The sequence below is a fragment of the Ranitomeya variabilis genome, chromosome 4 (assembly GCF_051348905.1).
Source record: "Ranitomeya variabilis isolate aRanVar5 chromosome 4, aRanVar5.hap1, whole genome shotgun sequence".
NCBI classification, from domain to species: domain Eukaryota; kingdom Metazoa; phylum Chordata; class Amphibia; order Anura; family Dendrobatidae; genus Ranitomeya; species Ranitomeya variabilis.
Genome location: NC_135235.1, coordinates 687,799,326 through 687,811,086, shown reverse-complemented (window position 1 = coordinate 687,811,086; position 11,761 = coordinate 687,799,326). Strand labels below are relative to the sequence as shown.

The 11,761-nt window shown below is 46.3% G+C and overlaps 1 protein-coding gene across 2 annotated transcripts in view; it reads left to right on the top strand.

Moving 5' to 3' along the window:
• The first annotated feature begins 890 nt into the window (after positions 1-890).
• LOC143767683 (uncharacterized) overlaps positions 891-11,761 on the top strand; it is a 46,539-nt gene continuing 35,668 nt past the window's right edge. The window contains exon 1 of one of the 2 annotated variants that reach the window (XM_077256167.1): positions 891-996. The gene's annotated coding sequence lies outside the window, so the exon portion shown is untranslated. The remainder of the gene's footprint in view (positions 997-11,761) is intronic. The other variant, XM_077256166.1, reaches the window with a different exon arrangement.

Below are 11,761 nucleotides of genomic sequence, written 5' to 3'. Positions count from 1 at the left end.
GTATACAGTGTACACAGGGGGGTCTGTGACCGAAGGGGGTATACGGGTGTATACAGTGTACACAGAGGAAGCTGGGGGTATACGGGTGTATACAGCGTACACAGAGGGGTCTGTGACCGAAGCTGGGGGTATATGGGTGTATACAGAGAGGTCCGCTCAGTACACATATGGCTCTGCTCCGTACACCTCGTACACACACGACTCCGCTCCATACACCTCGTACACACACGGCTCTGCTCCATACACCTCATACACACACGGCTCCGCTCCATACACCTCGTACACACACGGCTCTGCTCCATACACCTCATACACACACGGCTCCGCTCCATACACCTCATACACACACGGCTCTGCTCCATACACCTCATACACACTCGGCTCCGCTCCATACACCTCGTACACACACGGCTCTGCTCCATACACCTCATACACACACGACTCCGCTCCATACACCTCGTACACACACGGCTCTGCTCCATACACCTCATACACACACGGCTCCGCTCCATACACCTCATACACACACGGCTCCGCTCCATACACCTCATACACACACGGCTCCGCTCCGTACACCTCATACACACACGGCTCCGCTCCGTACACCTCATACACACACGGCTCCGCTCCGTACACCTCATACACACACGGCTCCGCTCCGTACACCTCATACACACACGGCTCCGCTCCGTACACCTCATACACACACAGCTCCACTCCGTACACCTCGTACACACACGGCTCTGCTACATCCACACTGTAAACCCCTCCTGACCCCACACATAAACTTCCCCTCATCCAGCACCATGACAACCAGCACAGCAGAGTCCTGCATACACTGAGGCCCCTGATCATGTGACCCCTGACTCCTCCCCTCCTGTGACCTCATCACAGGTCCTTTGCACACAGAAAAGCCATATATGTGGAGTGCGGCTCTGCAGGTGGAGGTCGGTGCTGGAGGCTCCATTATTCTCTGTGTGGAGTGCGGCTCTGCAGGTCAGTGATGAGCTGTTCTCTCACATAGCGCTACTTTCCCCACTTTTCTCCCACCACTATAAAGCCTGGGCCTCATTATACAGCTGTACAGGAGCCTAGTGGAGGCTTTTTAGCCATTTCTCAGACTGTAGCTCCTGGGAACAGACCCTCACTCCAGTCCCTCCACTATAAAGCCTGGGCCTCATTATACAGCTGTACAGGGGCCTAGTGGAGGCTTTTTAGCCATTTCTCAGACTGTGGCTCCTGGGAACAGGCCCTCGCTCCAGTCCCTCCACTATAAAGCCTGGGCCTCATTATACAGCTGTACAGGAGCCTAGTGGAGGCTTTTTAGCTATTTCTCAGACTGTTGCTCCTGGGAACAGGCCCTCGCTCCAGTCCCTTCACTATAAAGCCTGGGTCTCATTATACAGCTGTACAGGAGCCTAGTGGAGGCTTTTTAGCCATTTCTCAGACTGTAGCTCCTGGGAACAGGCCCTCACTCCAGTCTCTTCACTATAAAGCCTGGGCCTCATTATACAGCTGTACAGGGGCCTAGTGGAGGCTTTTTACGAGGCTGAAGTTGGTTTCTTATTCGGTCAGTTTCTTATTCGGAGCTGAAGTTGGTTTCTTATTCGGCAATTTTTTTTTTCTGTTTTTTGTAGGTTTAACAACAAAAAATAATCATCACAATAATAAAAGACAATGCAGCGAGGTGCCCTGATGTGAATACGCTTAAAAACGGCTACCAAAACAATAAAACTGGCACAAAAATGGGCATCAAAGTGGGCACCAAAGAGCGCTGAAGAAAGCGTTAAATGCCTTTGGGCCACTGATCTCACACTGCAGTCATATATAACAGGGCGCCCAACATCCAAACCAGATATTTCCAGCCTGGCCCAAATGGGTTCTGGGCATCAGAACTGGCATCAAAGTGGGCAGACAGTCAATTTTTGCCATTTGAATAAGTAACTGATGTTTTTAAGGGGTTAAATGCCTTTGGGCCACTGATCTGACACTTAAAATACACAGATAGTGATGCCGTGCATCAAACCCAGGTCCCTCCAGCCTGGCCTAAATGGGTTCTGGGCACCAGAACTGGCATCAAAGTGGGCAAACAGCCCATTTTTGCAGATTTGAATAAGTAACTGATGTTTTTAAGGGGTTAAATGACCCTGGCCCACTGATCTCACACCACTTTTTCATACACAGTAAGGCTATACACACTAGTGATTTAAAAATCGGTCTCATTTTGATTTTGGAGAGTCGGACGAGTGTAATGCAATTGTCATGTGAGTGTCATGCGTTTTTTGTTCGAGTACAATCCGAGTTTTCACACCTATCATCCGATTTACATCCAAATTCATTGCGATTGGTTTTAGACTGCAATGCGATTTTAACATATTACATAGAGAAATGTTCAAATCATTTACACATAGTTTTCAAACAAAATATTCTGTGAAACATATGTTTATATTTATATACAGTATAAATATATTCTAGATAGATATGTAGATTGAGTAAAAGCCGGGCCGGCAAATGATCAGCCGCGTACATTTTTTTCACAGAGTGACAGGTAACATTACAAAAGATGGAATAGAGAATAAAGGGAACACTAAAACCCCACATCCTAGATATCACTGAATGAAATATTCCAGTTGTAAATCTTTATTCATTACATAGTGGAATGTGTTCAGAACAATAAAACCTAAACATGATCAACGTAAATCACAACTAATATCCCACGGAGGTCTGGATTTGGAATGATATTCTAAATCAAAGTGGAAAATCAAATTAAGGGCTGATCCAACTTCAGTGGAAATGCCTCAAGACAAGGAAATGATGCTCAGTAGTGTGTGTGGCATCCATGTGCCTGTATGACCTCCCTACAACTCCTGGGCATGCTCCTAATGAGGTGGTGGATGGTTTCCTGAGGGATCTGGACTAAATCATCTGCCAACTCCTGGACAGTCTGGTGCAACGTGACATTGGTGGATCGTGAGAGACATGATGTCCCAGATGTGATCAATCGGATTCAGGTCTGGGGAACGGTGGGCCAGTCCATAGCTTCAATGGCTTTATCTTGCAGGAACTGCTGACACACTCCAGCCACATGAGGTCTGGCATTGTCCTGCATTAGGATGAAACCAGGGCCAACCACACCACCATATGGTCTCACAAGGGGTCAGAGGATCTCATCTCGTTACCTAATGGCAGTCAGGCTAATTCGCTAGTGGGTCTCCAGCCTAATTCCACACATCCAATTCAGGTCACTCCAGCCTGGCTAAAATGGGTTTCGAACATCATGTCTGTAATACGCGAGTAAAATTTATGTTCAGATTTCCATATGATCGGATCACTTTCCGGCGCCCCGTTCACGGTTCGAGGATGACTTTAGGGCAGCACACGCCTATCACATGTGCAGGGGGTCTTATCTTAGTTATCCCACCACTGCAACATTGTGATGAAAACACAAATAAGGCTATTTACCTATCAATTTACCGCAGTGGCATATTTTAGTTATCCCACTGCTGCTACGATATGTCACGAACTGCAGGGATTTATGTATATCCCGCTTTCCAGTTCCGCTTTGGAACTTGCAGCTCCCCGGCTCCCCCCTTACCCCCTGGTAAGTAAGGCAACTAAACCTAGGGTAATTAGTTGCCGGACAGGTCGCAGTTGTGAATTCCGTTTTCGGACTCCCTCCTGTGGACATGAATGGTACTTTGGTGAGTTCTGTCCTTGGACTCCCTCTGGTGGCTTTGAGTGGAACTGCTGGTCCTTGAGGTTGGCTTTCTCAGCTGCCCTCGTTTATTGCTATGCTGGCTTCCCTATTTAACTCCACTCAGATCGTTACTTCATGCCAGCTGTCAATGTCTCAGTATTGGTTCAGATCTCTCTTGGACTTCTCTGATGACCTGTCTACTGCAGCAGAAGCTAAGTCCCTGCTAGTTCATTTGTTGTTACTGCTTCCAGAATATATTTCTTGTACTGCTAAATTCTAGTCCAGCTTGCTATCATGATATTTCCCTGCTAGCTGGAAGCTCTGGGGGTGCAGAGTTGCACCTCCACACCGTGAGTCGGTGTGGAGATCTTTTTGCATACTCTGCGTGTTTTTTTTGTAGTTTTTTGTGCTGACCGCATAGTTCCCTTTTCTGTCCTCTGACTATTTAGTGAAGACTGGCCTCCTTTGCTAAAACCTGTTTCATTCCTGTGTTTGTGACCTTCCTCTTAACTCACAGTCAATATATGTGGGGGGCTGCCTTTTCCTTTGGGGAATTTCTTTGAGGCAAGGTAAGGCTTCTATTTCTATCTTTAGGGGTAGTTAGCTCTTAGGCTGTGAAGAGGCGTCTAGGGAGAGTTAGGTACGTGTTGTGAACTATAGTTCTTGGCTCCCTCTTGTGGTCATTAGCGGTATGGCACTTTGAGTGTCTTTCCCCTGGTTGGCACTCACCTGCTTCGTTTGGTCTGGGTGTGCCTATATAAACTTCCTGGATACTCTGTATTGTGCCTGGATTCGTTGTTACAGACCTAGTCTGTTTTCTCCTGTCTCCTGGTCTCCTGATTTTGCAAGATAAGCTAAGTCCTGCTTTCTTATTTTTGTGCATTTGAATTTCCCTTATTTTGTTCCAGCTTTGTTTAAAATGTGATTCCTGTTTTTGCTGGAAGCTCACGGGGAACTGTTATCCTCCCCCCACACCGTTAGTCGGTGCGGGGGTTCTTGGATATTCAGCGTGGATATTTTGTAGGGTTTTTTGCTGACCGTATAAGTCTTCTTTCTATTTTCTGCTATTAGTCAGTGGGCCTCTCTTTGCTAAATCTAGTTCATTCTTACGTTTGTCATTTCTTCTTACCTCTTCGTTATTATTTGTTGGGGGCTTGTATTATATCTTTGGGGTCCTTTCTCTTGAGGCAAGAGAGGTCTTATTTTCTCTGAAAGGGTTAGTTAGTTCTCCGGCTGGCGCGAGACGTCTAGAACCAACGTAGGTACGTTCCCCGGCTGCTGCTAGTTGTTTGTGTTAGGATCAGGTATATGGTCAGTCAAGTTACCACTTCCCTATGAGCTGGCTTTTTGTGTTTGCAGACTTAGCTGGTACTCCTGAGATCCTCTGCCATTAGGATCATAACAGTAATCCAGGCCTAAAAAGTGCATTGCTGAAGTGGGACTATAAGAAAAGAAGTCTGAGTTTTTTTTGTTTTTTTTTCTTCCTCCCCTTTATCTCTGAGTGGCTTGAAGCTCTGCTGCAGACATGAATGTTCAGACTCTGATTACTAGTGTGGATCAGCTTGCTGCACGTGTGCAGGTCATTCAGGATTTTGTTATTAGCAGTCCTATGTCAGAACCGAAGATAACTATTCCTGAGCTGTTCTCTGGAGATCGATTTAAATTTGGGAATTTTAGGAATAATTGTAAATTGTTTCTATCTTTGAGACCTCGTTCGTCTGGAGACTCAGCTCAACAAGTTAAAATTGTTATCTCCTTCTTGCGTGGCGACCCTCAGGATAGGGCTTTCTCATTGGCGCCAGGAGATCCGGCATTGGCAAATATTGATGCGTTTTTTCTGGCGCTCGGATTGCTTTATGAGGAGCCCAATCTTGAAATACAGGCAGAAAAAGCATTGCTGGCTATCTCTCAGGGCCAGGATGAAGCTGAGGTGTACTGCCAAAAATTTCGGAAATGGTCCGTGCTTACTCAATGGAATGAGTGTGCTCTGGCCGCAAATTTCAGAAATGGCCTTTCTGAAGCCATTAAGAATGTGATGGTGGGTTTTCCCATTCCTACAAGTCTGAATGATTCTATGGCTCTGGCCATCCAGGTTGATCGGCGTTTGCGGGAGCGCAAAACTGCTAATCCTCTGGCAGTGTTGTCTGAACGGACACCTGACTCAATGCAATGTAATAGAATCCTGACTAGAACCGAACGGCAAAATCATAGGCGTCAGAATGGGTTGTGTTTTTACTGTGGTGATTCTACACATGTTATCTCGGCATGCTCTAAACGGCCATCAAAGGTTGTTAGTCCTGTCGCCATTGGTAATTTACAGCCTAAGTTCATTTTGTCTGTGACTTTGATTTGCTCATTGTCTTCCTACCCTGTTATGGCATTTGTGGATTCGGGTGCTGCCCTGAGTCTTATGGATTTATCATTTGCCAAGCGCTGTGGTTTTGTCCTAGAGCCTTTAGAAAATCCTATTCCTCTTAGAGGAATTGATGCTACGCCATTGGCGGAGAATAAACCGCAGTATTGGACACAAGTGACCATGTGCATGTCTCCTGAACATCGGGAGGTGATTCGTTTTCTTGTTTTGCATAAAATGCAGGATTTGGTCGTTCTGGGTCTGCCTTGGTTACAGACCCATAATCCAGTTTTGGATTGGAAGGCTATGTCCGTGTCAAGTTGGGGTTGTCAGGGAATTCATTGCGATTCCTCGTCGGTGTCTATTGCTTCTTCTACTCCTTCTGAAGTCCCTGAGTATTTGTTGGACTATCAGGATGTATTCAGTGAGTCCAGGTCCAGTGCCCTTCCTCCTCATAGGGACTGTGACTGCGCTATAGATTTGATTCCTGGTAGTAAATTTCCTAAGGGACGACTATTTAATCTGTCTGTACCTGAGCATGCCGCGATGCGTGCTTATATTAAGGAGTCTTTAGAGAAGGGACATATTCGTCCATCCTCTTCCCCTCTTGGTGCGGGATTCTTTTTTGTGGCCAAGAAAGACGGCTTTTTGAGACCGTGTATAGACTATCGGCTTTTGAATAAAATCACTGTCAAATTTCAGTATCCTTTGCCACTATTGTCGGACTTGTTTGCCCGGATTAAGGGTGCCAAGTGGTTCACCAAGATAGATCTTCGCGGTGCGTACAACCTTGTGCGCATTAAGCAGGGAGAAGAATGGAAAACTGCGTTCAATACGCCCGAAGGTCATTTTGAGTACTTGGTGATGCCTTTTGGGCTTTCTAATGCCCCCTCAGTGTTTCAGTCCTTTATGCATGACATTTTCCAGAAGTATCTGGATAAATTTATGATTGTTTATCTGGATGATATTCTGGTTTTCTCTGATGATTGGGATTCTCATGTAAAGCAGGTCAGGATGGTGTTTCAGGTTTTGCGTGATAATGCTTTGTTTGTGAAGGGCTCAAAGTGTCTCTTTGGAGTGCAGAAGGTTTCCTTTTTGGGTTTTATTTTTGCCCCTTCTACTGTGGAGATGGACCCAGTCAAGTTCCGAGCTATTCATGATTGGACTCAACCCACGTCCGTTAAGAGTCTTCAGAAGTTCTTGGGTTTTGCTAATTTATACCGTCGTTTTATTGCTAATTTTTCTAGCATTGTAAAACCTTTGACGGATATGACCAAGAAAGGTTCTGATGTTGCTAATCGTGCTCCTGCGGCCGTGGAGGCTTTCCGGGAGCTGAAGCGCCAGTTTACTTCGGCGCCTGTTTTGTGCCAGCCTGATGTCTCACTTCCCTTTCAGGTTGAAGTAGACGCTTCTGAGATCGGTGCAGGGGCTGTTTTGTCGCAGAAAGGCTCTGGTTGCTCTGTGATGAGACCATGTGCTTTTTTTTCTAGGAAGTTTTCGCCTGCTGAGCGGAACTATGATGTTGGTAATCGGGAGTTGTTGGCTATGAAGTGGGCATTTGAGGAGTGGCGTCATTGGCTCGAGGGAGCTAAGCATCGTGTGGTGGTCTTGACTGATCATAAAAATCTGATGTACCTCGAGTCCGCTAAACGCCTGAATCCTAGACAGGCTCATTGGTCGTTGTTTTTCTCCCGTTTTGACTTTGTGGTCTCGTACCTGCCTGGTTCAAAGAATGTGAAGGCTGATGCTCTTTCTAGGAGTTTTGTGTCTGACTCTCCTGGAGTCGCAGAGCCAGCGGGTATTCTTAAAGAGGGAGTAATCTTGTCGGCCATTTCTCCTGATTTGCGACGTGTGTTGCAGAGATTTCAGGCTGGTAGACCTGACTCTTGTCCACCTGACAGACTGTTTGTTCCTGATAAATGGACCAGTAGAGTTATTTCCGAGGTTCATTCCTCAGTGTTGGCAGGGCATCCTGGGATTTTTGGTACCAGAGATTTGGTGGCTATGTCCTTTTGGTGGCCGTCCCTGTCGCGGGATGTGCGATCTTTTGTGCAGTCCTGTGGGATTTGTGCTCGGGCTAAACCTTGCTGTTCTCGTGCCAGCGGGTTACTTTTGCCCTTGCCCGTCCCGAAGAGGCCTTGGACGCACATTTCCATGGATTTCATTTCAGATCTTCCGGTGTCTCAAGGAATGTCTGTCATCTGGGTGGTCTGTGATCGTTTTTCCAAGATGGTCCATTTGGTGTCCTTGCCTAAGTTGCCTTCCTCTTCCGATTTGGTTCCTTTGTTCTTTCAGAATGTGGTTCGTTTGCACGGCATTCCTGAGAATATCGTGTCTGACAGAGGATCTCAGTTTGTGTCCAGATTCTGGCGATCCTTTTGTGCTAGGATGGGCATCGATTTGTCATTTTCATCTGCCTTTCATCCTCAGACTAATGGCCAAACGGAGCGAACTAATCAGACGCTGGAGGCTTATTTGAGATGTTTTGTTTCTGCGGATCAGGATGATTGGGTGACTTTCTTGCCACTGGCTGAGTTTGCCCTTAATAATCGGGCAAGTTCCACTACTTTGGTTTTGCCATTTTTCTGCAACTCTGGTTTTCATCCGCGGTTTTCCTCGGGTCATGTTGAACCTTCTGACTGTCCTGGGGTGGATTCCGTGGTGGATAGGTTGCAGCGGATTTGTAATCTTGTGGTGGACAACTTGAAGTTGTCACAGGAGAAGGCTCAGCGCTTTGCCAACCGTCGCCGCGGTGTGGGTCCCCAACTTCGTGTTGGGGATTTGGTTTGGTTGTCTTCTCGGTATGTCCCTCTGAAGGTTTCCTCTCCTAAGTTTAAGCCTCGCTTTATTGGTCCTTATAAAATTTTGGAAGTCCTTAATCCGGTGTCGTTTCGTTTGGATCTTCCGGTGTCGTTTGCCATTCACAATGTGTTCCATAGGTCTTTGTTACGGCGGTACGTGGTGCCTATGGTTCCTGCTGTTGAGCCTCCTGCTCCGGTGTTGGTTGAGGGCGAGTTGGAGTATGTGGTGGAGAAGATCTTGGACTCTCGTCTCTCTAGACGGAGGCTTCAGTATCTGGTCAAATGGAAGGGCTATGGTCAGGAGGACAATTCCTGGGTGGTCGCCTCTGATGTTCATGCGGCCGATTTGGTTCGTGCCTTTCACGCTGCTCATCCTGATCGCCCTGGTGGTCTTGGTGAGGGTTCGGTGACCCCTCCTTAAAGGGGGGGTACTGTTGTGAACTATAGTTCTTGGCTCCCTCTTGTGGTCATTAGCGGTATGGCACTTTGAGTGTCTTTCCCCTGGTTGGCACTCACCTGCTTCGTTTGGTCTGGGTGTGCCTATATAAACTTCCTGGATACTCTGTATTGTGCCTGGATTCGTTGTTATCAGACCTAGTCTGTTTTCTCCTGTCTCCTGGTCTCCTGATTTTGCAAGATAAGCTAAGTCCTGCTTTCTTATTTTTGTGCATTTGAATTTCCCTTATTTTGTTCCAGCTTTGTTTAAAATGTGATTCCTGTTTTTGCTGGAAGCTCACGGGGAACTGTTATCCTCCCCCCACACCGTTAGTCGGTGCGGGGGTTCTTGGATATTCAGCGTGGATATTTTGTAGGGTTTTTTGCTGACCGTATAAGTCTTCTTTCTATTTTCTGCTATTAGTCAGTGGGCCTCTCTTTGCTAAATCTAGTTCATTCTTACGTTTGTCATTTCTTCTTACCTCTTCGTTATTATTTGTTGGGGGCTTGTATTATATCTTTGGGGTCCTTTCTCTTGAGGCAAGAGAGGTCTTATTTTCTCTGAAAGGGTTAGTTAGTTCTCCGGCTGGCGCGAGACGTCTAGAACCAACGTAGGTACGTTCCCCGGCTGCTGCTAGTTGTTTGTGTTAGGATCAGGTATACGGTCAGTCAAGTTACCACTTCCCTATGAGCTGGCTTTTTGTGTTTGCAGACTTAGCTGGTACTCCTGAGATCCTCTGCCATTAGGATCATAACAGGTACGCTCCACGGCTATTTCTAGTGTGTGTGATAGGAGTAGGGTTTGCGGTCAGCAGAGTTCCCACTTCCCCAGAGCTTGTCCCTATTTCTAGTTTAACCATCAGGTCATTCCGGGTGCTCCTAACCACCAGGTCCATAACAGGCCGCTTCACTGTGGACTGGCTAGCAGGCACGCTGCAGCGAGTGAATTATAAATGTTCAGGCCGCAGCCAGACAATAGCTTATATAACCCCGTTCCGCCAATGCCAGCAGTACCCACCTAGCCCAGAACTCACTTCGCTGCCACCAGCTCAGATTTCTCCTAGAGGGGTTCAATCCAACCCAAATTAGTAGCGTAATTAACTTCAGGCACGTGAAAAATTTGCATAGAACATGGAGAAGACGAACTAGTTCTTTTACAGTTTACTCCAAAAAGTAGGCAGTGTTTACAAAAGTATATAAAGGTTTTACAATATGAGACAAAGAAAGTATGTACAGCAATTATAAAAAATAAGCAGGGATAAAAGAAAGATAAAACTCACATTTGCTTAGATCATTTCAGCTACCCATGCTGGTGGGTGAAGCCAGATGTCCCAATTCATCTGGGAGTCTTTCCGCAGTGAGGTCCCAGGCAAGAATGAGGGCTGGGTGGAGTGCAGTGACTTATACTTGCAGGCTTGTGACACCACGAAAGGGACTGGTTTACCTGCACCCTCCCCTAGCTGCCAGGGTGCACATTTTGGTAACAAACTTCTAACACTCCAAAATGGGCTCGAGAACCCACCAGAGTCACAGCACACACATCATTCCTCTTATATTAAAATTAGCTTCCTAAGGACTCTAAGCTCGGTCTCGCTATTACACTCGGTTTAGGAGAAATCCATTTCTCTGGTTGTCTTGGTGCCAGAGTTTAGCTACCGGTGTTGCAGTGAAGCTCTGGTAACACACGTTCTGAATATGTTTCTGGCATATCTCTATCGTACACTGGCGGTGCGTTATGGCTTATTTAATATGTCCCCCTTTTCATCAAACACATGGGCTTGGAGACAAAAGAGACTCGCATGGCTAATTAACATTTCCAAGGGGAGGGGATAAAAAGCAGAGAGGAGTTTCAAGGCTCCAAGCGGAAGTTTCAAGTTCCACAGGAATTGTGCCTAGAACAGCGAAGGGAGTGAAAAGGGGAAGGGGGGTCGGAGCCCACAGTGTGTGTTATATCAAGGGGGAAATTGCAACCATTGCGAGATTATTGTGCTCTTAACCAGCAGTCATGCTATATCTCCTGCTGCTCATTATATGAATACTGCTGTTTCTTGTGTTCTGACCTCTGCCTGTTCCTCTGCTGACGTATCACTTCTCCTGTATACCGACCTCGGCAATCCCTACGTTACCTGCCTCAGTTCTCGCTAGTGGTTGCAATAATTCATACCTGAACTGGATCATAACAGCATAAATGTTAATGTTCCAGAGGGAATAAATACAGGAAAGAAATATATCTTGGTACCGTGTTAGCCAGTAGATAGAAAAATATTTAGAATTGAGAGTCTTCAGCGGTTGATACCTTTTAATGGCTAACTGAAAAGATGGTAACAAATTGCAAGCTTTCGAGACTACACAGGTCTCTTCATCAGGCAAAGACTAAAACAAATTCTGAAGAATCACATATTTATGCACAACATATCACACACAAAAAAAATGGATAAGACAGGCGACATGAAGCAGAATTACCATGAGTGATAA